The sequence below is a fragment of the Topomyia yanbarensis genome, chromosome 2, assembly GCF_030247195.1.
Source record: "Topomyia yanbarensis strain Yona2022 chromosome 2, ASM3024719v1, whole genome shotgun sequence".
In the NCBI taxonomy this organism is placed as follows: Eukaryota; Metazoa; Arthropoda; class Insecta; order Diptera; family Culicidae; genus Topomyia; species Topomyia yanbarensis.
Genome location: NC_080671.1, coordinates 100286422 through 100313653, shown reverse-complemented (window position 1 = coordinate 100313653; position 27232 = coordinate 100286422). Strand labels below are relative to the sequence as shown.

The 27232-nt window shown below is 40.8% G+C and overlaps 1 protein-coding gene and 1 long non-coding RNA gene across 2 annotated transcripts in view; one reads left to right on the top strand and one right to left on the bottom strand.

Moving 5' to 3' along the window:
* Positions 1-27232, top strand: part of LOC131678987 (myb-like protein I) — a 457888-nt gene that overhangs the window by 34016 nt on the left and 396640 nt on the right. The window lies entirely within an intron of this gene.
* Positions 19866-27232, bottom strand: part of LOC131678992 (uncharacterized) — a 134433-nt gene continuing 127066 nt past the window's right edge. The window contains exons 2-3 of the long non-coding RNA XR_009303784.1: positions 20087-20149; positions 19866-20015 (exon numbers count right to left, since the gene is read on the bottom strand). This is a non-coding gene — a long non-coding RNA (uncharacterized LOC131678992). The remainder of the gene's footprint in view (positions 20016-20086; positions 20150-27232) is intronic.

Genomic DNA, 27232 nt, shown 5'->3' with positions numbered 1-27232 from the left:
ATATGAACGTCTCAGCACATAAAAACATCCAAACGCGATCTCAAGCGTGAACCTACAGTCCCCCGCACTCGCGCGATCATGTATCGGTCACGTCTGGAAGTCTCTATCCTCGATTCCAGAAGTCTGCGTCCATGCCTTCAATTGAATCAACTAAAAAGAAAGCTCTCATATCCACTGGACAACACGTTCCATGTCGACATGACCGGGAGCTCTAGTGATATGGATTGGAGTAACTCCCTTTCAGAATGTGATCCGTACACTGAAAACTAAATATCAGAAGGACAGTCCGCGTTGCCATCCAAGAACACACGCGAATATGTGAATGGCCACAGGGTTACAAAATCGAATTTATTCACGCGAAGTCAAATACACGCGACAAACACGTCAACATACGAACGCTAAAGCTCTTCGCGATCATCTACGCACAGCTACGTTGGCGATCGCGCAAACTTGATAACACTCCGGTAACAAAGGTAACTTTTTAGTACTTATGAAGTTACGAACGCGGTCTCAAACGCGAACCCGCAAACACGTGCGATCATGGATCGGTCACGTCCGGAAATCTTTACCCTACATTCTAGCAACTTAGGTTCATACATTCAGTTATACCAATCAAAAAATAAAGCTCATATCCACTAGACAACTCGTTCCATGGCGACATGACTGTGAACTCTAGTGATATGGAAGGGAAGAACTCACTTTCTTCTAGAATCGCAATTGTAAACGAAAAATTAAGTTTCAGAGTCACGGTCCGCGCGCTCATAATAGAACACACGCGATTGTGCTAAAGGCACACGATTATAAAATAGAATTTATAAACGGAAAGTTACCTACACGTTAGCACACGCGACATACAAAGGCACACGTGATCGAACACGTTAACGTACAAACGCTCGAACCCTTCATGATGATATACGCGATCGCGAATCGCGATCGCGCACATACCCGAACCGTAAAATAAATAACACATTCTGAATCACGGCCCGCTAACAATTGGCCTAAAGCAGTGTTTTAGTGGGCGCCATTTTCACTCTCGTCTGCAAATTGTAGTATGTGATTCTGATGGGGAGCCCTTCCGAGAATCTAGCTCTACAGCTCCAGTGGGACAGCGCTCGAAAAAAATTTATTTCGGTCTAAAAATAAATTTATAAAGTAATTTTATTCAAATGCTGTGTCTAGTCCTTTCTGCAGTTTTTCATATTTTAGTTCAGTCATAAGGCAGTGCTTATTTTTTGCAAGTAATGTTTCGTAAGAGCGATTCAAATTAATTCCCTTCCGTTGAATTTTTGAACTCCTTCTTACAACACCGTTTCTCAGTTTTCTATACACGCTCGTTAGAAAGTTTTGTAAAATGAGTTTTAATTACAAAAATTCACACTTTTCTTCTAATGCTAATAAATCTGCAACTCGGTTTAGAATGTATGAATTTGTTATTATTATTTTTATTCATCTTATAGTTTATTTCATATAACATTAAACTACTAAGACTAGGGTATCAACTAGCCAGACCCAAAATTTTAGCTGCGTCGCCCATTGAGTAATGATTGCGGAATTGGAAAACTTACTATTTATCGTAGAAATACTTAATTTTCACCTAACCTAAAGGTCTGTGGATAAAAAGCCCCACCTTGCCCCACTTTTTTCTCTTAGTTATAAAGTTAAAGATCTCTACTTGTCACAAACAAAATTTCAGCTGCCGCTACCTGCCGCTTCGTGGGTTATTACAAATTTTGTGAACCATTTTTTTTAAAAATATTTATGATGAAAACTCGCTTTAAATGTCATGGTAACATTAATCACTCATTGGAACTTTTTTATTGTTGTATATTTTCGAAGAATTCGAAATAAAAATTTTTCTTCATCATTTATCAAAAAATGTTAAAATTTATTTTTTTCGCGTATTTATTTGAAATTTCATCTACATAGGTTATAGAGTACAAGTGTCTTTGGTTCATATGCTCAAAATATCAAAACAAACATCTTTGCTGAAGAAAGTTTTTTGATAGAACGCCTCCTTCAAAAGATAGAATTGATCTAGGTCAGATTCTACTTATCTAGATCAAAACAAAAGTTATCAAAATAATGCTCTTTTACAACCAAGATACTTTGCTGAAGACACTAATTCTTTTAGTTTGTCGCTAAAACGAACACAATTTTGAAAATATTACTGAATTTTCGGATAGACCATATTCGAAAATTTGCTAGGCTTGATCAAATGATTAAAATTGATTCAGACCTTGCTCCAGGCCCTTCGATAGATCGATTCGAACATGATGGGTGATAACATGACTGTTTGGGTTCGTAACGTAATAGTTCTCATTCCGAAAACGGTCATAATTTTGGAAACAATAACCCTTACCCTAGATTGCCACCTAACACAAGTTTAAAACCAAAACCAGAATTCCAGCCAGGACGCGACATATTCGCGTCGGCAGTTTTAGAACGTGTCCAAACAAATTATCGCGCACCTCCTTTCCTGCTACCAAAAACAGACGTAACCCTGGATCGTCAAGCTTGGTAGAACCTCACTCACACCCCGATTCGTACCGCTTTTAGGAACAATCACACCAGTGACTTATCGAACATTTGTTTTTCCAACGATGCCACTTCTAGTTAACCTCCCGCGGCCATGAATTCCGCTCGCCATAGGTCACGATTTGCAAAGCAATTACAATTACTCACCACATTTTCCCAGTCCCCTCGGACGGACGAACTCAAGTACGGTGGCCGGCGCTGTTCTCTTTCGCCCACCGACCCGTCCTCCCTAAAACATTACTCGATCACCCTACCATCCATCCATCCATCGATCCAGGGAGCACCAGTCCTGCCCTTTAGCTTTGCAGCTACTGCCGCTGATGTGCCGCCTAGGCATCGGCACTTCATTACTGTGTAGAACGCTGACTGCCAACTACTGCACGGTTGAGGATGAGCGTGGAGTGTGGAGGTGACCCCAAGTTGCGCTTGGACGCACCGTTTGATGAATCCGAGATCTTTGCCGCTCGGTGGGGTACGCGCGGGAATTTCACATCAAGAAGCAGCTGCCGTTGATAAATACCACCCCCTTCGGATCCAACCGCTCATCTTGGTTCTTGGCACTCCCTTCTACCTAGTACCTACCGTCAGTCTGTCAGTCAGTAAGGCAACCAGGCACAGTACACAGTAGTTGAACATCTGCGCACTGATCAGTATGGTGATCAGTGATGGTTGTCGGAAATTTTGAACCCGCCGCTTCGATTGGAGACGCGCCGACCGACAACGCCGCCGTCGTACCTATATTCAGTGTACTGAGTTTAATTAAAAAAGTTTTTTTTTACTTTCAGTTCAACCAGCTTGTTTCTATTAATATTTAACACGTAGGTCGCGGGACTTGAGAACATTTTTGTTTGGTCGACGCTGTTTACCTTCTTCTTACTCTGTCTATGCCTCACTCACGCTCTCTCTCCCGTTCTCCATTGCAATCGTATGCGCATAGTGCCCCGGCTCGGTGCTGATTGCCGCTGTTAGCGACGGATGACGCGCCGGCCGCCTGGTGCGGTGGGATACAGGCGAATGTGAGTTAACCTTTGGCATCTTTGAACCCGGCGGTCGTGAGTGTTCGAGTCGCTGCGTGATTGCCAGCGTATAGGGAGAATGCGCGGCTATGTGAGCATTTTTCGATCCGGTTTTGAGTGTGAGCATTTGTAGTTCTACATAACATAGATTATGATGGTATTTGTGTCCGTTTTTCGAATAGGAAGTTCTAAAAGCTCAGCTTTTGGGGAGACTGGAGGACGATGAAGTATGTTGTTCAAAAGTATTGTGCATATTCATGAATTTTCATATTTTTTTTTTTTTTTATTCAAATCGTTTATTTGATAAGGCACGTTGCGTTAGCTTAAAGGTGCCAATTTTGTTTTGTTTTACATTTTAAATTGCTTAAAACTAGGGGATTACATAATGATTTTTTTTTTAAATGAAACCAATGCGATTTTATAGCTATCTTATATATCTACACAAGGGGATAATATTATTTTCGTAAGATTAGGGGGGTCATTTAGTTTTTGTGGCAATATGGTTTGACATTTTTATCAGTGAGATTATTGGAGCAAATAATGTTTAACTAAGGGGGACAATTTTTTACGACTAACTTAAAACTAGGAATAACTAGAGGGCATGATTGAATTTTGTAAAGATTCGTAATTATAGTTATTTTTGTGTGTAGTAGAGTTGGGCATTTTCAACGAGATTATATAATATAATAGTTAAAACTAGAAGAGACAAGAAGAGCTAAATGCTTCGTGATGATATTGGGGGGGGGGGGGGGGGGTAGGGGTGTTACTTCTGGGTATAAGAGCCAGGGGAGGGAGGGTAGACAAAGATGACAGGGAGAGAAAATTATTTCAGTTTCAGGCATCGTGAGATCAACGGATGGATTACAAACTCGGGTGGCCTTCATCAGGGGAATCATGTACTGGGACGCCGGGTGGTCCTCCTCAAGATGGCAGGGGTTTTTCCAGACGATTTCGTAGTACGGCTCAGATGTGGATCGGCTACATTTCGAGTTAAGCGTGTTATGTTCGTGCCGTAGGTCCCGTGTTTGTTGGCTCATTCGATACAGATGCTTTGATACAGGTGGAAGAGGGTTCTGAGAATGATAAGGAAAATAAGAAGGGGCAGTTAAACTTGTATATTGATGGTTTTCACAAAGGTGTATATAAGGGACATATAGAGGACATCGCGGCTTGCCAGCACATCTCGAACCGGGACGTTGGTTGGTCTTCCTCGGGCCCGCAGGGTATCCATTAGCCGAGACCTAGCGGAACTGTACTCGGTGCACGTCCAGACAATGTGCTCGATGTCGTGATAGCCGTCGCCACAAGCGCAGATACCACTATCCACGAGCCCAATACGCCGGAGATGTGCATCCAGCGTGTAATGGTTTGCCATGAGTCGGGACATCACACGAATGAAGTCACGACCCACATCCATCCCCTTGAACCAAGGTTTCGTCGATACCTTAGGGATTATCGAATGTAGCCACCTTCCCAGCTCTCCACTGCTCCACGAAGTTTGCCAACTTTCGAGGGTTCTCTGATGAGTAATACTGAAAAATTCGCTGAAGCTAATTGGTCTTTCGTAAACGTCTCCTTCTAAGGCACCCACCTTAGCTAAGGAGTCTGCCTTCTCATTGCCCGGAATGGAGCAATGAGAAGGGACCCATACCAAGGTAATCTGGAAAGAGTTGTCAGATAAAGCACTCAGTAGCTCCCGTATTTTCCCCAAAAAATACGAGGAGTGCTTTCCATATTTCATCGAGCGAATAGCGTCAATGGAACTGAGGCTATCCGAAACGATGAAGTAATGGCCTGCGGGTAATGTTTCAATGACTCCAAGGGTATACTGAATGGCAGCTAGTTCTGCGGCGTAAACTGAAGCAGGGTCACTGAGTTTGTAGGAGGCGGTGAACTTTTGATTGAAAATACCGAAGCCAGTGGATCCTTCGAGTTTTGATCCGTCAGTATAAAACAGCTTAGAACAGTCGACTTCTCGGAATTTATTAAAAAAAATGTTTGGAACCACTTGTGGGCGTATGTGGTCCGGAATTCCACTAATCTCGTCTTTCATGGATGTGTCGAAGAAAACAGTAGATTCAGAAGTATTTATGAAATGCACACGGTTGGGATTGTAAGAAGAAGGGTTAATATTCTGCGCCATGTAGTCAAAGTACAGGGACATGAAACGGGTCTGAGAATTGAGCTCAACAAGCCTTTCGAAATTTTCAATCACGACCGGGTTCAAGATATCGCATCGAATGAGCAATCGATATGAGAGTTCCCAAAATCGATTTTTCAACGGGAGAACGCCCGACAGCACTTCGAGACTCATCGTATGGGTCGACTGCATGCACCCTAAGGCGATACGCAAACAACGATACTGAATTCTTTCGAGTTTGATGAAATGTATGTTCGCGGCGGAGCGAAAGCAGAAGCATCCGTATTCCATTACCGACAGTATCGTTGTTTGATACAACCTAATTAGGTCTCCTGGGTGGGCACCCCACCATGTTCCGGTTATTGTACGAAGAAAGTTGATCCTTTGCTGGCATTTCTGTTTCAGATACCGAATATGGCATCCCCAAGTACCTTTCGAGTCGAACCAGACCCCTAGATATTTTACTGTGAAGACCTGAGCGATAGTTTGACCCATTAATAGAAGCTGTAGTTGTGCTGGTTCACGCTTTCTTGAAAATACGACTAGCTCAGTTTTCTCCGTGGAGAACTCGATACCCAGCTTAATAGCCCAAGCAGACAAATTGTCCAAGGTATTCTGTAATGGTCCTTGTAGATCGACAGCTTTGGGTCCCGTAACAGACACCACGCCATCGTCTGCAAGTTGCCTTAACGTGCAGGAATTGTCAAGACATTCATCAATGTCGTTGACATAGAAATTGTATAACAGGGGGCTTAGACATGAGCCCTGGGGAAGGCCCATGTAGCTAAATCGTGATGTCGATAAGTCACCATGCGAAAAATGCATGTGCTTTTCCGACAACAAGTTTAGTAAAAAGTTGTTTAAAGTCGCTGAAAGACCATGCTGGTGCAGCTTCTCTGAAAGAATGTTGATCGAAACTGAATCAAAAGCCCCCTTAATATCTAGGAACACTGATGCCATCTGCTCTTTGCTAGCATAGGCCATTTGAATTTCAGTTGAGAGCAACGCAAGACAATCGTTCGTCCCTTTGCCTTTGCGAAAACCAAATTGTGTATCTGACAATAAGCCATTTGCTTCGACCCAATTGTCGAGGCGGGATAGGATCATTTTCTCGAACAACTTCCGGATACAGGATAGCATTGCGATCGGACGGTACGAATTGTGGTCGGAGGCTGGTTTTCCTGGTTTTTGGATGGCGATGACCTTCACTTGTCTCCAATCGAGTGGGACAATGTTAGCCTCGAGAAACTTATTAAATAAGTTCAACAAGCGTCTCTTGGCAGAGTCAGGCAGATTCTTCAACAAGTTGAATTTGATTCTGTCTGGCCCCGGAGCTTTATTGTTACACGACAAGAGAGCAAGTGAGAACTCCACCATCGAAAAAGGTGTTTCGTTCGCGCTATCGTGAGGAGACGCGGCGCGGTAAATCTTCTGTGCCGGGGCGGAATCCGGACAAACCTTCTTGGCGAAATCGAATATCCAACGGTTTGAATATTCCACGCTCTCATTAGTACTGTTTCGATTTCGCATACGTCGGGCTGTTCCCCAAAGAGTGCTCATCGATGTTTCTCTCGTTAATCCGTCGACGAACCGGCGCCAATAACCGCGTTTTTTGGCTTTCATCAAACTCTTCATTCGCTTGTCTAACGTCGCGTACTGTCGAAAACTGGCGGGTAACCCGTCGTTCCGGAAGGTCTTAAACGCGGCGGCCTTCTCTGCGTACACGTCTGAGCACTCTTTATCCCACCAGGGATTGGGAGAACGTTTTTGTATGTTCGCGCCGGGTACTGGCCTAGTCTGAGCTTGATTCGCGCTGTCGAGAATCAAGCCAGCCAAAAAGCTGTACTCTTCCTCCGGAGGAAGTTCTTGGGTAGATTCGATGTTGTCGGATATCGCGGCAGCATAGCTCTTCCAATCGATATTTCGTGTGAGGTCATACGAAATATTGATTGATTTCAATGGCCTTGAACCGTTATTGATTGAGACTACAATCGGCAGATGGTCGCTGCCGTGGGGATCAGGAATTACCTTCCACGTGCAATTTAACTGCAGCGATGTTGAGCAAAGGGACAAGTCTAAGGCGCTCGGGCGCGCTGGAGGAGCAGGAATCCGTGTCATTTCACCCGTGTTTAAAATTGTCAAATTGAAGTTATCGCAAAGATCCTGAATCAAGGAAGACCGGTTATCATCATAGAGGCAACCCCATGCTGTACCGTGAGAGTTAAAGTCTCCTAAAACTAGTCGCGGTGCTGGCAGGGATTCTAAGATGTCTTGTAGCCGTCGGTGCCCAACCGCGGTGTTGGGGGGAATATATATGGAAGCTATGCAAAGGCTTTTGCCTTTGGTTGTTACTTGACAAGCGACAACTTCAATACCTGTTATCGAGGGAAGGTTAATTCTGTAGAAGGAATAGCACTTTTTGATCCCCAAAAGCACTCCTCCATAGGGGGTGTCTCGATCCAGGCGAATAATATTAAAGTCGTGGAAGTTGAGATCGATGTCGGAAGTTAACCAAGTTTCACATAATGCAAATGCATCGCAACTCAAATTATTTATTAAAATTTTGAAGGAATCGATTTTCGGGATGATACTTCTGCAATTCCACTGTAGAACAGTGATCAAATCCGTGACCTCGTTCGATGAGTTAGCCATCGAAGGATACAATCGCTGAGAGGAGGGGCCATTTAGCAGTCAACTGCTTCAAAAATGTTCTCACTGTAGGGAGAAAAGCTAACATAAGACTTTTAATAGGATCAGTAATATTGAAAGTTTTTATTATCCACTCCACTATGTCCGAGAGTTTTATAATTCCAGTGCTGTGATTACTCTCGAACTGAAACAAAGGAACACTTGGGATTTTTGATGTTCCTGGAAGTGCTGGGAACTCCTTCTCTGAGCTTAATCCTCCGAGACCAGGAGCTAATTGCTTCGGTTTGGTTGCAACACTTCCAATAGATGTGACTTTCGGAGCCCCCTCAAGGGACACCTTCTGGCCTTTACAAGGAACTTTACGAGAGGAAATGTTTCTCCTCTTCCTATAAATTCTAGGCACCCTAGTAGATGTTCCCTCTTGTGGGTTATCAGCCTCGCCCTCGTCAGGAGGCAAGTGAGTATAGATGTTTGCTGAGGATGGTGGCGTAGCATTCTTTAACATTTCTGCGAAAGAATGTTTGGATCGTCCCGCAAGGGAACGTTTCAGTTTATCCCCGCGTAGTTTGTACGCGGGACATGCCGAGATATCATGCAGACTCTCCGCACAGTAAGAACACTTTTCGGCTTGCTTACTGCACGAATCATCTAGATGATTCTCCCCGCATTTTCCACAGCGGGCCTTATTGCTACAATGGGTGGCTGTGTGACCCAGTTGTTTACACTTTGTGCAATTCATGACCCGCGGCACAAACAGACGCACAGGCAGACGAACCTTGTGCAAGAGGACGAAATTTGGCAAAGCAGTACCAGCGAAGGTAACCCGATAAGAGTTTGATTGGGGGTATGTTTTTGAACCATCCCCCGCAACTACTACTGAGTGCAAACGTTTGCACTCAAGTATTTTAACTGGCTGAAGTAAGCGGTCTCTGAATCGGCCAACCCCGTACTTCAACAGATCCTCGCACGTCAAACTCTCATCGGTTACGACGCCTTCGGATTGTACTCTTACCGCCGGAATATACACGTTATAATCCCGCGTAAAGTGCTCACAGCAAGCAATATCGTTTGCCTGCTTTGAGTTGGCTAGCAACACCCTTATCTTGTCCGAGCGGACCTTTGAAATTTCGGTCACAGCCGAGAACCGTTCCGTCAGGTCTCTAGAAATCTGAAGAAGATTCAGTGATTTAGTCTTGGGCCGAAAGAAGACCACAAATGGACCAGTTGAGAGTTCTGGATAGCATTTGGGCCGGGGGGGAGCCTTAGAAGTTGAACCCGATTCAACTTCCATTTGACCATCCGGAGAGGGAACCATAGAAAACGTCAACGCACGGGGTCAGCGCCCGCGCAGACGGAAGAAAGCAATAAATGTGTTACAAAAGACAAAAACCACTTAGCTTTAAACTGGTGTCCAACGACGAACCGATCCAGCTTATATAGCTGGCTATTGTTTAATCCTCACACGCGAACAAAAGACTGAGGACCGAACCGAACTGGCAAAATAACCTTGAATGCGGATTAACACTATTCTATTCTTTATCGCCTCACACAGCACTACGGACTAGAAAAAACAACCTCTGTCTCGATGGAGAGCTCGAAAACGAATGAGTTCATAATATTTGTTTATGATTCTAGAATGACTTCATTCCCACTTGTGTCGCTTTCATCGGTTATGTTGTCATATGACTCGACCAAAAGATATATCGCATCCATAGGCAACTCCAGCCGGCTGGCAAAGGGGGGGGGGCACAACTTTCTGACAAAAAAGTGTCGAATTTTGGAAATTTATTTCTTAACACGATTCGCATTTAGAGATATACGAATAGTTAGACGAATCACATCATCATTTACGCAAACGATCAGGATTATATGGACGATATGAAGGGGTTCACTATAGCAGGTCTGTTAGCAAAACCAACTCAGAAAGAATTTATAGAAAAATGAAATAATATTTTAATATTAGCCTCAAATTTAAATTTTAATTTAAATTCAGCTTATGATTGACATATAAGACATCAAAGTTTGTTCTCATTTTGTAGCGCATTTTTTGTTTATTTATTTTTCCTCGGCAAAACATCTAATTAAATACTTGCTTTATTATCAATAAGAAATTTCAACATCTCAATGAATTTTCAATTTACTTTCACTGATTACACAAATAGAAATTCTGTTTGATGTCAAGGCGCAATTTTTCTGACCAACATCGCATTCATATTAGAGCTAGTATTTTCAGAATAACCGCAGAAAACGAAATTAGGGACCAACTAGCACAAGTCCAAGTAGAAGTGTTGATTCAACCACATTCAATAAAGGTCAGTCTGTTGAGAAGCGTCGTTTCTCACACGTTGACCATAATTGATTAAAATAATATCTTAATGCAGCCTTTGAAGGGTTAGAATAACTCGGTCAATCTCAGTTGAAATGCCTATAGGTTTCATACAAGGAAGCCACTTAGGACAATTGATTTTTGGTTTATTCGTTAAAAATTTATGCCATTATGGCGAAAAAAATTAACACTGAACTGTGCGGCAAATCCGTCTTCGAGGAGGCTATAAATGTCACCGAGCAAATAAACAACCTAACAGTAGCCCCAAACAACACGAACTGGCCAGAACCCGGGCCCGTAAGCCCGTACGGCAAGATGCTGATGAAATTTGATGGACGTGTCTTGATGGACGATGAAATTTATGCGAAAACCCAATTCAAATAAATCCAGAACTCGAATTTTAAAGGGCTGCCCATGGTTTCTAGCAGTTCAAAATTTGTTTTCGAAACAAATGGTTTAACAAAGGAACTGTTCCTGGGGCAAGAAAATCAGCATCAGCAGTTCCATGATGGCCCAATTAAGTAATGGTCTATTCTAGCCAGCTGTCTTAACAGCAAGGCCTTGCTTCAATGGTCGATAATGGGGTCCAGTTATGTGTGTTTTTCTACTTCTTGGTAAAGCTGTTACGCTGACTCATCACACGTTCAATAGTTAGACCATACTACCGATTTCGTCCATTGTGTGTCAGAGTGAGGGACTCTGAACAAAAAAAACCCGGAACCAGTCCACAAACCTCCACCAAGGAGTCCGACATTTGTCTACTTCCCCGGATTCCATTTGAAATGGTTACTTCGGGGGGAGGCTGTGCTCATGCACTTCACTGGATTCCAGGTCTAGTTGGTCGTGCTAGTTCGCTTGTATCATAACCGCCGTATCAGTCCTGCATGGTATGATATTATTAATTCGCTCTTCTCTGTGTAGACCAGTTGGATGCCCTGGAGGAGCTAGCCTCGGCGGATAGTTCCCCGACGAAAGAATGACTCCCGCAATCGTTGACGGACGCGTTATTCTTGCTTCGAGGTGGTCCTACAAAATTCCGATGTCTGTCCGGCGATTTTGGGTGGATGATTGCGTCCGGATCAATGGTGCCCCGACGTTTCGAGCCGGCGATTCACTACTGACTACTAAGAATAGTCCCCGACGGTGGATCTTTCCCACTCCGGCGAAGAGTTCCCCGGCAGTGGAAGATTTTCCGAAACCGGTGCTACCCGGGCATATGCCGAGGTCGGTCCTGCGATTCTGGGTGGAGGGTTGATTTCCAGTTCACAGGCGCACCGACGACCCTTTGCCGGTGCTACTTCACGATCTACTTGAGCTAATCCCTGGCGGTGGGCTTAGCCTACTCCGACGGAGAAATTTCCCGACGTCGAAAATCCTCTCGAAACCGTTATTTCTATGCTGGTCAGTTAGGTGCCAAGGTCAGTTCTGTCAGAATTCGGGGGAGGATGACTTCCGGTTCTCTTGTGCCTCGACGATCTATCGTCGACTATGCTTGCGCTCAGTCTAGTCCCCAACGGTGGATTCAGCCTATTCCGGTCGCGCCTGCTGGTCTACGCTCTCTTTCTTCAGCAGACTGACTTGTCGAGTGCCAAGGTCGGTCCGGCGATTCCGGTTGAAGTGTAACTAAGTGGCAGAACCTATTTCTTGAAACAGCCATGCCCAGACAAGAACTGTGTCATGTTGAAGTACACTTCACCATGTGCTCTGTTCATCCACACCGACAGGCATGGACTTAGCCGATGTGTCCATCTACCGTTAACTGCGTTGTCCCACTGAAGTTGCCACTTGCTTAAGGTATCAGCTCGGGATTGTTTACGGACTCCTCTCGTGCCTCGATCCCTATAGCACTTCTATCTTCGAATAGAAGGTTTATGGGAATCGTTCCAGCTATCACGTAGTCTGCCGGTGACGAGATAGCTGGATACGCGCTAGACACCCGCATGGCATCAGCCTGAACGTGCTGTTCGGCCGAGATGTATTCCTCTTCGTCTGCAGTGCCGTCACCCATGCAGGTCCTGCCAGTAGTCGCTTTTTACTACTGTTGACTGCCTAATTGTTGGGCATGATCCGAGATAGTGCCGAGATCGCTTTTACGGCCCTTCCGCATGCGTGGTCGATGAGGCAATTAAAGCTTAGCTGGTCGTCTATCATTACTCCTAGTTGTCTGACTTCCCGCGTTAAGTTTATGATACACTCTCCGACCGAACCCTGCTGCACTTCCTTTGCGGTTGTTTATCAACACCATCTCGGTTTTGTGGTGAGCTAACATTAGCTTCTTCTCGCGCATCCAATCTTCCACAACATATATCACCTCTGTTGTGAGTACTTCTACTTCCTCTAGTGATTCGCTGATCACTTGGAGCACCACGTCGCGACGTCTGCTAAAACGACAATCTTGACGGGTCTGGGGAGGTTCAGCTTCAGCACTCCGTTGCACATAGCATTCCAAAGAGTTGGGCAGGGTATTGAACTCTGTGGAATGTCCGCTGTTTCGGTTACACTTCTTTTTCCGGCATCAGTTTCATAGATCAGTTGCCGATTCTGAAAGTAGCTCCTCAGAATCCTTCAGAGGTACTCGGGAACTCTCAGTCTGTACAGCGAGTCAGCGATTGTAGCCGAACTAGCACTGTTGAAGGCGTTTTCTACGTCCAGTGCAACCACTGTTGTACTGCGTTACTAGCAAAAATTCGAAATTACGTTTGTTACCAAATTTAATTGTCTTTTACTTGGTTAAAAAAGTGTTACAAAGAACAAAACAAACTGATCACCTTGTTGGTCACTTCTAGAATATTAGCATGTTGAAGTAGGAAAATGTAAATTTCTTTTTACCAAAACAGTTTCTGGTTGAACAGGGGGCACGTGCACCTCCCCCCCCCCCCCCCCGTGCCCCTACCTGAAGCCGCCAGTTGCATCCTCCGACAACGGAATATTGTGTGTTTTCGGAGATCCTTGGGGTACCAATTACACAAATTAACGCACACTCATTGAACTATTCGCAGTCAATTTCACAGCCTGAAAACGTCACAATCTCTGGCCATATTATTAGGGGAGAGTGGGTACGCTTGATCCCACTTTTGTTTTTTTCTCATAACTTTTCAATGAAATGAAAATTTCAATTGCAAAATACGCCATCTTGTAGTCAATTCGAATTGTAAGAGCTATGGATAATATGTAAATCCGAATACTATGTCCTGTCAGTAATATGAACAATTTTGAAAATCATTCCAAAACGAGGTTTTTGTAAAAACGTGTGGTAGCTTGATCCCCCGCCTACTAGAGTTAAAGAAACAAAGCACACTATGACCTATAGACACGAACGTTCAGCTAATCATCTATCCTGACAAATTATTTAATAAGGCTAGCTTTTTAGATGCACGATCAACTTTAATCACAGCAGAAAGTCAAGACTAGTATTTGCGGTAAATCAGTGCTGTTTAACTGGATTTTTCAACCTTCAATAACTTATGCCATCATTTGTTCACGGAAAAAACATTTTAGATCAATTAATAGTACCAGGTACGTCAAGAGAACGATGTTTTTCTATTTCTATTCAATTCGAAAGTGTTTGAGAGAACTAATGATAGGGATCAAGAATACCCAGTGTTACAGGGATCAAAGATACCTGTTGCATGAGGTGAACAAAATTTATTTTTTTTGCCTGTATTGTGAATTTTTTTTTTTCGAAGAACGTGTTTTTTTCAGGCAAAAGTACTTAGAAAGTAATCGTACTTGAAAATATTCATAAATAGTTAGTTCGACGATGTCATACAACCGTTCAAAATAATTGTGGAAAGATCTTCGAGATGGATTTAAACACTTATTTTCTACAATATTATGTAACTTTCCAAACCAAATGTAATGCATCAAATTTGTTTTTTAAACGTCATAAACGACCAAATACTTCATTTTCTTTTTATAATGTGATAACTTTATGCGTATAGGTTAGGAGATATGGCCAGGGAATCAAATATCCCCAAGGATCAAGTGTCCTCACTCTCCCCTATACTTAAGATGAAAAGAAATACGTTTCTGTCATTTTGACTACAACACACTTAAACTACTTGATAGATTTAGTTAAAACAAACCAAGTTATAGTTAAACTAAGCAAAACAGGTTTATTAAATATGTGGTTGGCGACGTATTACTTAATTTACCCATTTTCAAAATTGTATTTTTGTTATAAATCAACAAAATTTTCAATCAATTTCATCAAGAAATGTCAACACAACCACAAAGAGCTTCCTTTGAACAGTGTTTGATTTGATAGCTCTAGTTCACCCACAAGGGGTTTTAAGTTTCTATAGTAATATATATGGAAAATCGAAAATGAAAACTTAAAATCAAATAAAAAATTCCACAGTGAATCCGCATATCTCAAAAGTTATGGTCACATAGCTTATTTTATAACGAACAACTTTGTTGAAGGTAGCATATTGATTGGAGGTTCCCCGAGAGAGTTATTTAACCTTGAAGACCAACCGATTTTTTTTTAAAATTTCCTATTCTAAGCATGTGCGAGAAAGAGAGACAACACATAACTTTATATGAGAATATCTTTTTACTGCAAAATCGGATCAATTTGCAGTCTTCGGCAATGTTGATCCTTGCATCTTAAGCTATATAACGGCAGACTACGGGATGCACAAGATGATACTGGAATTTTTTACTGAATTTATTGCTTTTTTGCCAATTTTTCATATATTTTCACATATGAACTTGAAAACTAGAGTTTTCCGAAAAAGTTCATTTTTGACAAATGGTATGTTGCGTTGCGTTGCGTTGTGACGATGATTTTGGCGGATTGCACACTGACTTCATCCTGTTTGACTGCTGATTATCTAATAAGAGTTGCTTAGAAAATGGTAAGTAGGAATTCATACCAATCCGACCCACATTAAAACTTCAACAGCATGATAGCCATCATTGTCGGCCGCCCCCATCTTCATCGTTACGGGGAAGGATAATGTAGACAGGAAGTATTGATGCTCCACCTACTTAACGGAAGGACGACGATTCATCAAAATCTTCCATAGGTGTCGCGGAGTTGGTAGTTTGGAAGGGTATCAGGTCTAGGATTCGCTCCAAGCAAGCGATGCGTCCTATGAAGTATATTTTATTATATCTTGTTTAGTTTTTCGTTCTTTTTAAACTCTGGGCAGCCGGCTACCGAGAGTATCCTATGTTCCCTGAACAAAAGCAATTTGAACTTCACACAGCCGACACATATTTGACAAATGGTATGTGAAGCCAATTACTATTTGATTAAACAGTGTTCCGAAAAAAAATCAAAATTGTTGCCGGTGTACTGTGTATAGGATTTTTAATTTTACCAATTTTTGACTTTATCAGTGGCTATTTTTTAAAGAAATATTTTATAGCGGTATCTTGCCTCAGCACTGATTTCTGTAATTCGCACTGATCACTCCCAATTTTGAAAATAAAGTCGAATGGCCTTGAGTTTTCGAGACGTTTTTTGAATATTTTGATAGCATTTACTGAATTTAAACAAAATCTTACAACATTATGGAAGTCATGAATTGAAAGTCACTGGACCAATCTTTCATTTCGCTATCACCGCCGATGAGGAATTTTACGAAGATTCGTCCGAAAATCTTTAAAATCGTGACCGACCATTTTAGATTCCGATGAAACTATACACGTTTCAAAAGTAAGAGAGATAAGACCTATTTTGACACAAGAGCAATTTTTCAAAAGGGCGTAAAAGTTTTTGCATGAAGCATTTTCGAAATAAAAAAACTTCGATTACCGTATTTTGTATAACAAAACTATCTGATAACGAGTTGCAGGGAATCAATACTTCTGCACACAAAATATACGCTAAAAATATACTGCACGGGAATGTTTTTTTTCACAAAAACGAAAATGCATAATATATACGCGAACGGAGGTCTGAGTGGAATATACGTAATATTTCAAAGGTTTTCTTCCATTTAATTCCACTATGTGGAATTAAATGGAAGAAAACCTTCGAAAATGCATGTTAAAAATTTAAATTGCAAAGATACCATTTTTTAAAATTTTTCATATTTTGTCAACAAAAACCTAAAGAGAAAAGAAACATTTTGAATTGGATCGCATGATGGAGAACTTATCAGTAAAAAAGTTTTTTAAACGATAACTTTATACATATTTTTAAATTTCATACTAATTAACATACTTAACTGTAATTTTATTACAGAGTATGATTCTAAGTACCATTTTAAATCAAAATGCTTGTAACAAAAATCATCCAAAATGCGACAGTTGTCGACATATTTGGAATTTTGCTCTAACAAAAACAATTAATTCGTGTAAGTATGCCCTGTTTAAAAGTTATTCGCGTTCCCCCTTATCAAAATTCCAAGTATACAGCTTGGAAAACTAGAAGTGACAGGATCATTAGAAACAGGCTTAAATTCCTACTGGTTAATCTTTTGTCTTTTGTTGGCTGGGGTCGAGCTTAGGCAGCATAACTACGAGTCGCTCAAGTCTACCAACATGTCTCCTAGTTAAGACAGACTTGTCCCTCTTAACCGTTTTCCTAAGAACAACTTTTGGTATGTTTTTGTTATTCACACTATTTGCAATCAAAAATACAATTTTCTATTTTAATATTCAGCTATTCCATGAAAAAAAAAGATATACGATCTCTCAGAATTCTGAAATATTTGGCAGAATCGTTCCTTACCAAAAAAAATTAGATACGTATTTTTTATTTCGTCGTTAGGGTGTCTCTTTCCACGTTAGAAGGGTTCAAAAAATCGTGATTTTTCAAAAGTTGGTTATTTTTAAAGTCATAACTTTTGAACTACTGAACCGATTTTAATTGGTTATAGGTCAAATGAGAGGTATTTAAGTGTAGTTTCAAGAAAAAATATCAACTTTAAAAAATATTGAGTTTTGAATGAACAAAAATACGCATTAAATGGATTTTCTTGATTTTCACTGCGAGGGGCCTTGGATACTCCATACTTTTATATTTTTATTTGAAAGATCATTCAATTCTACACAATATCTCCAAACATATTTTTGAACCAGATCTAGAGGTTTCGGAGATATAATTTTTTGAAAATAAAAAATCTATGTATACACCTCACATGCATGGAAACGATGTAACCGCATGGTAGTTCACCATACACTTCCAGCGAGTCATAGCAGCTGTGAATAAAGAAATCTATGATTTACTTACAAGCTGGGTGCAACATTCGTTTCAATCTGGGGGTTAATGGACCCACGTAGAAAAAAAAATTCAGACATTGTAGACCCTTGCGCTCAAAATATTTTTACCGGGCGTCACCTTTGGTTAAAAATTCCACTTCAATAAAAATCTAGGTGGTTTTAAAAGGTTCATATTTCGGCTATATTTATTTTTGTATCAAAAATCCAGAAGAACCACAAAGAGAAATAAGTAAAACATTTTTAAAACTCTATTCGTTTTATTTTTCGCAAGGTATTTCATTTCTTTAGCTACAGTTTAACACATATTTCTTCCGTCGAAAATGAATACCGTTTGACAACAATATAGTTTTCATTTTGAGGCTTAAAACTATGGAATGACTGTGTTCCCGAAATTCGCTTTACACGTGTATAACGATTTTTTAACTTTTTTCCATTTTATTGTATACGGATTCTGAAAAAAACTGATAATGTATTTTTGAATCTGGCTTAGAAATAGCCCATGAATAAAGTTCTTGGGCTGTTGTTATATGATGGTCTTGCAAACTCGCTTTCGCAGCGTTTCGTTTCAGTACTCCTCCCAAAGCACCACAAGGACGCTTTCCATGGCAAGTTGCGAAAAAATTCCATTCGGCATCAATGCCAAAATCTTTTTGCATGTAGCACAAATTAAATGCCGTCATTTTATTTTTGTATTGGCTTCATGATCCATCTGAGAAAAGGTAAATCTGTTGTAAGCCTGGCAATTTACCTTTTATGAACGCTAAACAATGAGTCAAAAATAAACGAACTGCGACATGATTATGTTTAGTGAAGTCAGCAATTGCAATAAAACTAGTAAACTTCAAATCGTCCGATTATTCGTCTTTAAAAAAAAATAACACAAGAGTGAATAGTACATTGAGCGTTTACCCAATGAAAGCATCCTGCACAACGAAAGAATAATTCTCCGAAAAATCATAGATATTGATGCATTCTATAGCTTTCAAATTGCTTTTGATGTGTTTCAAGTAGTTTGCTTGTTGCTCAGCTATAAAGTTATTCGGCAATATATTGAATAATTTTTGTGGAAAAGAATCAATAAATTATTGTGTGTCCATTTCAACTAAGTCCATAATGCATCTTTCTACTTGAAGCCATTGTTTGAATTTTAATGATTCAATGTGGTCGGTGTTAAGTCAGACCGGACTAAGTCGCAAAACATTAAAAAATGAGATAATGATAGCACTGGATAAAGCTTTTCTTCGACTACATTCGACTTTTGCCAGATTTGAAATATGTAACAATAAACAAGAGTTGTGGCAACAATTAATTTCCAATCATAATGTAAAGGATGCTGCAATTCAAACTTTAAACTCGTTTTTCTCGAAATCAATATTTTGTCACTTAGTCCGTTCTGACTTAACACCGACCATATTACCTTTAGTAAGAATACTCATTAGTTCTGTCGCTAAAATTTGCGTTCCAGGGGCGTTTCCGCAACACTGCAGCCAACATTGTTCGCTCGAATTTTCACGAATTATGTTTGGTAACAAATCATGATAGGAGTTAACACCATCTGGAAGTGATTTACTGCTTTGTAATGTTTTGAAAATAAGTTTAATGTTTTGATGATATATACATATGCATACGGTATGCGTGCCACTTGTCCTTGCCAAAATGCAGTGTTTTGGACGATTACTAGCGAACATGGAAAATCCTATTTTAATATCAGGATAAGTATATTTGAAGATAGAATACGCCTCCTGCAAGTTACACAAAACTAATTTTCTCTGTACGTAAATTTTGTCTTCTTTATTGTTAGATATTAAATAATCCCTTTTTCCTGCACAGACGCGGCTTACATCGTCACTATTATAAAAATTCGTAACACATGTTATCGTTTCTCTTCCTATTGTCGCAGAGCTTAAGCTCTTTTCAGGCACCGCCACTATTCCTGTCTCCTGCTGCAATGCTTTTGCTTTGTTGGCCATATATTGAGAAACATTGAACTCCTGCATAATCCTATATGTAGTAAAACTTTTGGAAAGTGTAGTTAAAGTCCTGTATCGCTCATTGCTGTCTCTTGTTTCTTTATATTTTTCCTTAAGTTGTGTAAGAATTTTATTATCGTCCAACAAAGGTTCGTTGTAGGTGGTAACGATCGATTCAGAACTGGGTGCTTCTAACGACTCTGAAAATACATATGATAGATTGATTTTCAGAAAAAAAAATCATACAAATGATTCCTTTTTTATTATTTACCTTGGTAGGAAAATGGAACGAAACCGCAAGGTCCTGCAATGGCGGTCAATGTTTCGAAGGACTCTGAAAAAAGGTTTCAAAGAACAAGAGTTTGTGTTAGTAGTTTGAAGAAAAGAATTGAAATTTAAAAATCAGTCATGTCATATTTTCGCCAATATTCCTGGAACAGCGATTCTCTGTGGTCCTGCAACGGCTTCTTCGGTCTCGGGATCATTTGGTTCATACAGTTTATTGTAGCAACGAAAACAAATGAAGGAGCTACTCTCATCTCTTTTCATCTTTTTCATTGCACAATCGTACAATTTATTGGTGAGTTTTCTGATACGCGTACTCAACATCCTAATACCACAAACTGAACACTTGCGTTTCATTTTAAGAGGTTCTTCATTGAACTGTTGTTGTTGTTTTCTAACTGATAATTTCTTTTAAAACATTCCTGGTTTTATGTAATATATTCGAACCAACGAGCTTGTGATGTAGTACCAACAAAAGCAAAATTTACCTATTTCTTCAACTTGCTTGCGACGAAAGCTATTGAAACAAACCCGAAATACAAGTAAGAATTCCCTACCTACCCAAAAACTATCTGCTAGTCATGCCAACCATGTCCTTTGTCTCAGCAAATAGGTTGAATACTCTTTTTTCAAATCCGAGCAACACTCCCAATCTAGCCAAAGTGGACGCTGGTTAAAATATTTTGAACGCGAGGGAGGGCATGCTATGTCTGAAACATTGTTAATGGACAGCCCCCAGGTTGAAACGAATGTTGCACCCAGCTTGTAAGTAAATCATAGGTTTCTTTATTCACAGCTGCTGTGACTCACTGGAAGTGTATGGTGAACTACCATGCGGTTACATCGTTTCCATGCATGTGAGGTGTATACATAGTTTTTTTTTTTTCAAAAAATTATATCTCCGAAACCTCTAGATCTGGTTCAAAAATATGTTTGGAGATGTTGTGTGGAATTGAATGATCTTTCAAATAAAAATATAAAAGTATGGAGTATTCAAGGCCCCTCGCAGTGAAAATCAAGAAAATATATTGAATGCGTGTTTTGTTCGTACAAAACTCAATATTTTTTAAAGTTAATAATTTTTCTCTAAACTACACTTAAATACCTTTCATTTTACCTATAACCAATGAAAATCCGTTCAGTGGTTCAAAAGTTATGAATTTAAAAAGAATCAACTTTTGAAAAATCACGATTTTTTGAACCCGTCTAACGTGGAAAGACACCCTAATGACGAAATAAAATATGTATCTAATATTTTTCGGTAAAGAACAATGCTACCAAATATTGCAGAATTATGAGAGATCGTATAACTTTTTTAGTATTTTTTTAAACACTATTTCAAAACAAAATGCTCATAACATAAATTTTCTGAAATATAGTAGTTCTCGAGATATGTTAACTTTTGTATTAACAACACAATTATTTTGGTTTCCCTCGGTATGATACTGTACCTTGATGTTGTATCCGGGGGCTTTTCCACCAAAGCAGTATTATAGTGATTATATCACAGAAGCTTGGCATACGATTATTTTCTTTTCAGTTAAGATACATTGTGATCAATTTTAGTACTTAACTTGGCGACCTTTATTATCCACTGCCATGGTCGAATAATATACAATGTGGGTTTAGGGCCCAAATCACCCTGGAGGCACCCTTCTTTTATTGCTACATTTTGAATTAGATCTATGCTAACACTCACTAACACAAATTGCTTATTCTCCCATATACACTCACAATCTCTCATCCCAAACTTACAAACGTGGCCATCGCGATAACACAAACCTGGTCACAAATGCGGACGCCCGCGATCTCGGCAACATTCAAACACCTCGGTAATAAAGTGAACGTTTGCACCTAAAAATTTACCAACGCTGTCTCAAGCATCAACCCACCGCTCGCACAATCATGAATCGGTCACGTCCGGAATTCTCTGCCATTGATCCTAGCAGCCTAAATTCATGCCTTCAGTTGAATTGGAATAAAAACTGTACAAGATGTCTACGTGCGATCATTGAAGAACACGCGAATGATTGGCCATACGCTTATAAAAATAATGTGTCCACGCGAAGTTACATACACACTAGCACACGCGACCGAAACGTCAACATACAAACGCTCGAGTTTTTCGCGATCACAACCACACCCACGATCTCGCAAACAGGATAACGCCCCGGTGACTGAGTGAACGGTTTAGTACTTATCAATTCACAAACGCGGTTTCAAGAGTGAACATCCAAATGCCTGTGTTCGCGCGATAATGAATGTGTTTCGTCTGGAGACCCCTATTCTCGGCCCTAGTATCATATGTCCAATGCCTTCAGGTGGACTAATCAAAAAGATAATGTTCATATCCACTAAACTACACGTTTCTTGGTGACATAGAAATCGAATTTATACACACGAAGTCACATACACGCGACAAACAAACATACAAATGCTTGAACCCTTCGCGATCATCCAAGCAATCTACACCCGGGCTAACATCCCGGTCATAATATGAACGTCTCAGCACTTATAAACATTCAAACGCAGTCTCAGACGCGAACCAACAGTCCCCCGCACTCGCGCGATCATGAATCGGTCACGTTCGGAAGTCTTTATCGTCGATTCCAGAAGTCTAGGTCCATACCTTCAATTGGATCAACTCAAAAGAAAGCTCTCATATCCACTGGACAAATCGTTCTATGGCGATATGACCGAGAACTCTAGTGATATGGACTGGAGTAACTCACTCCCTGTCAGAATGTGATCTGTACACCGAAAACTAAATATCAGAATGGCGGTCCGCGTGGCACATACACACGAATTCATATACACTCGAGCACGCGCGACAAACACGTCAACAAACGAAGGCTTAAGCTTAAGCGCGATCATCTACGCACACCTACGTTCGCGATCGCGCAAACTTTATAACACTCCGGTAACAATGTGAACGTTTTAGTACTTGCGAAGTTACAAATGCCGTCTCAAATGCGAACCCGCGAACGCGCACGATCATGAGTCGGTCACTTTACCCTCCATTTTTGGTCCATACATTCAGTTATACCAATCAAAAAATAAAGCTCATATCCACTAGATAACACGTTCCATGCGACATGACTGGAAACTCTAGTGATATGGAAGAACCCACTCTGTTCTAGAATCTGAACCGTACGCGAAAAATCAAGTATCAGATTCACGGCCTGCGCATGATCATTCTAGAACACACGCGAATATGCAAGAGGCAAACGGTTTTAATATAGAATTTATTCACGCGAAGTTACATACACACGCGACATACAAACGCACACGCGATCGAACACGTTAACGTACAAATGCTCGATCCTTTCGCGATGATACACGCGATCGCCAAAAACCCTACGCCCGCACATCCCTACAATAAATATCACATTCAGAATCACGGTCCGCTACAATTGGTCTTAAGCAGTGTTTTAGTGGGCGGCATTGTCTTTCTCGTCTGCAATTGTAGTGTGTGATTCTGGCGGAGAACCTAGCTCTATAGCTCCAGTAGGACAAATCTCGAAAAACATATTGTTCTACCAGAAACACCGTGCTTGAGTACCAACAGTTGTTAATATTATCCGTAGAATTGAAGTTATTGCTATTAGTTTGATTGGGTTCCTATGATGTAGTGCTACCAGGGGCAGTATCAGTTAGTGATTAAAAATCAAATGTTAATATATCTTCGTTGTTTTGAAATATTATTAACCCTTTCATGCCCAACTTTTTTCTAGTGCACGTAGGATTTCAAAACTATTTTTCCTTGAAAACGGTGGGGTCACGAACCATGAAAAGCCTTTTTTCATAAAGATTGGTGCTTCCCCCACAGTGCTAGAAGCTGCTTAATTTTTACCTTTCAATGCTCAATGTAATTCTCCTAGAATATTTACAATAGTCCACTTGCGTGGAAAACGTAGCCAAAGACACTCTAATTTGATAAGTTTTATCAGTTTTCAATAATATTGAATAATAACGAAGATATATGAAAAAATCATTTTTCGATGTCAACGTAAACTGTCCCTGGCAGCACTGCTCCATTGGAATCCAATCAGACTAAATGCAATAACTTCAGTTCTATAGCTGATCCTGGTCATTGTTAGTACTCAAATGAAAGGCAATAGTCAGGTTTATTAGCCTTACTTGGTTTTGTGAGCAAATCTTGCCTCAATCAAAAGTTATAGCTGTTTGAAAACGTTGTTGTCCACAAACAACATGGGCATGAATGGCTTAAAAACTGATAACACTTATCAAGTTCGACTTTAAAAATTGAGAAGCTTCTATCACTACAAGAAAAACCTCTATCTTGATCAAATTAGCTTTTTCGTGCTTCTTGACCCCAACAGGTTTAAGGCGAAGGAATCCTATACGCGGCACAAAAAATTTAGGCGTGAAAGGGTTAACAATTAAGCCGAATACGCATCAAAAAGTTAATTAAATGTAAAGTCCAGAAAATTGCATGCCATGAGATTTTTAAAACCTGTAACCAGTCGTAAATGAGCTGTCAGTTCAAAAAAAATCCTAATAATACTTGATCGTGTTGTTGCAATGCAATGCTTCGAAATGCACTTCAGGAATGTCACCTAGCAGGTTGTTGTGTAGCCGACAGTAGTAATTCCGGTTCTCATCCGCACTCCAGCCAAGCGGCAACGGTAACATTCGCCCGACTTCCAAACTAATTGAAGCTTCAAAATGCATTAAAACATATCGGCCAGCAAGCGATATTATTAAGCGATAAAGTTTAAAAACATAATCTGACTCGATGCAAACAGTCGGCATGTTTGCGATAAATTTAATCATACATATTACGAGCCAAAATCCACCCAATTCAGCAGCCCAGCCTGCGCGTCAACAAGCGGGGTACAACCAATTAAGTGTTCAATTGGTGATGGTTCTTGGCATATCGGTAGACTCGGACTTTCGAACAGCGACGCGATCGCGAATATTCGCACGTTCGCCCCGCATATTCTCAGGTACTCAGGGGGACATTCTCTGCCGAGTGGACAACAATGTTCCCCGGATCGTTTCGTATTCAACCTGTTCGCCGGTTACAGCTCAGTCGCACTGTTTTGCCTTTCTTCCAGCGCACGTTATGTGTCTCCGGCAACACTAACCACATCTCGGGCAAAAGTCGTAAAATTTGCAATTTATTGTCTTTTAAGCCAGCTTTGTTACGGTTTCAATTCGCTACTCGCAGCTAGGGCTCTCTCTGTCGCGCTTTCCCCTGACTCGTTCTCAGGTCGAGTATTTACTGGCCGCAGGTTGATAAGCAATTTATTATGGAAGGTAATCATTGACATCGCGAAACGTACGGCCATAAACTGAGGACGGCGGAAGGAGGTAGGCTGGCTAGCTGGGGGATTTTTATCCATAGCATAGTCAACACTGGCTGCTATCGGTGGGTCTGTCCGAGGCCAGGCGGTCCCGGGAGGTCATAATAAGAAAGTGATCGTCGTCGATGCCGCCGCGCTCGGGGTCTGTTACAGTTACTTTCGGAATCCAGAGAGCCTTTCACATCTGGGCTTGTTATTGCGGACTGGGTTATTTGGGGCCAAACTGTAACAGGGCGCGAATGTTGTTTTTTTTATTATTTCTCGCTCTTCGGTGATATTATTTGTTTCTCTGGTCCCAGAACTGGAGCTGGTTGATTGGTGATGGTACAGAGCAACCAACCTAACATTCACTTTTGCCCTTCGTAATTACGCGCGCGTCAGGTTGAAAAGTAAAAGGCGTCTTCCGAGGGACTCAGAGTGGACCTCCGCAACGCACTTCGCCACACCAAGAGAACACCAGGAGGCAGAAAGAGAGGTCCTGATTTCGTCAATTAAAACAAATTTAATCCATTCCAATTGTATCAACATTGCGGGGCACAGCCGAACACCTTTCATAAACATAAAGGAAAAGGCCGGCCGAAAGGTTCCTTTCCAAAATGACGCAACGTGCGTCCTGGTCGGTTCGGTTCGATTCGAATCGGTGCGTGCGAATATTTGACGGGAAAATTGCGCTGTCAATCAGGAACGGTTTCGTTATTGATTTTCGCTGCCACTGCGAGTGCCACGGGAGGTCCTGCGGTGAACTCTGTAGAGCTTTTTTTAATTTACTTCCTTACGTTTGATGAAGTGTAGTTTGAGAGCAGGATCACCACACGTGAGCCTTTCACGATCCAATATTATCATTTTAGTGACGCTTTCTAGAATCTGGATTTATTTGAAGACTTATGAAATTAGTTCATTGATATGATATTTGTATCTCTTTTTGATTCACGACAATCTCGTCTTTTAACTTATATTGTAAATTTATTTTGTACTGGTTCTAACTCAAAATACGTTGTTACAGGGGTGTAGTCGTTGATAATACAATATTCGTTGATGGTTTAACCGTTGTTGCTGGTTGTAGCATATGAGCTTTGACTTTGTGTATAGATTGTTCACGGATCGTACACGTGGCAGTTTGATTGTCATAGGTGCACAGTGTGGTTTGTGCCTTAGTGGATGTGCGGATGTATTTCAGAGTGACGAAGGAAAGGAATTGAGCGGTTCAACCGCGCATTCTTTCTACACAAAAACCATTGGAAATGCCTGGTAAGAATTATCTCTAAGAGTCATGTTTAAGTGTCGTCTAGAACGGTGTATCGGATGCCACGGTGAAAATTCGAACTAATCGGTTTTCTCCACTTAAATTGTTTAAAATTCTTATACAAGCGAATTGGTTCAAATTGGGACCAGACATTTTTGTTTCGACTAGGAATCGACTCAAGGGCGATTCGTGTCAAATTTTTGCAGTAAATGACATGTTTTAGAAAAATTACTCCACTTACTCATATTTTCAGTGGATGTGTTATGGTGTATTTTCTCTCATAATATAAGGGAGTTTTAGACTGTTTCACTTAAAAAAATCGCCTGTCTGGTCTGGTCTTAAAAATCGCCTGGTCCGGGGGTTTTTCCACTAAATTAGTATTACAGTAATTATAGCACAAAGAAACTTTGAGTACGACTACTTTTTTTTAGTTAAGCTACATTGTGATCTAGTTTAGTACCTGTATGGCCCACTTAGCTGTCGTCTCAATGAAGTGTGTTCAGGGCCAAGTTCTCTCTGAATATGCACTGTGTTTGACGATGAGCCCTGGTTTGGGGTA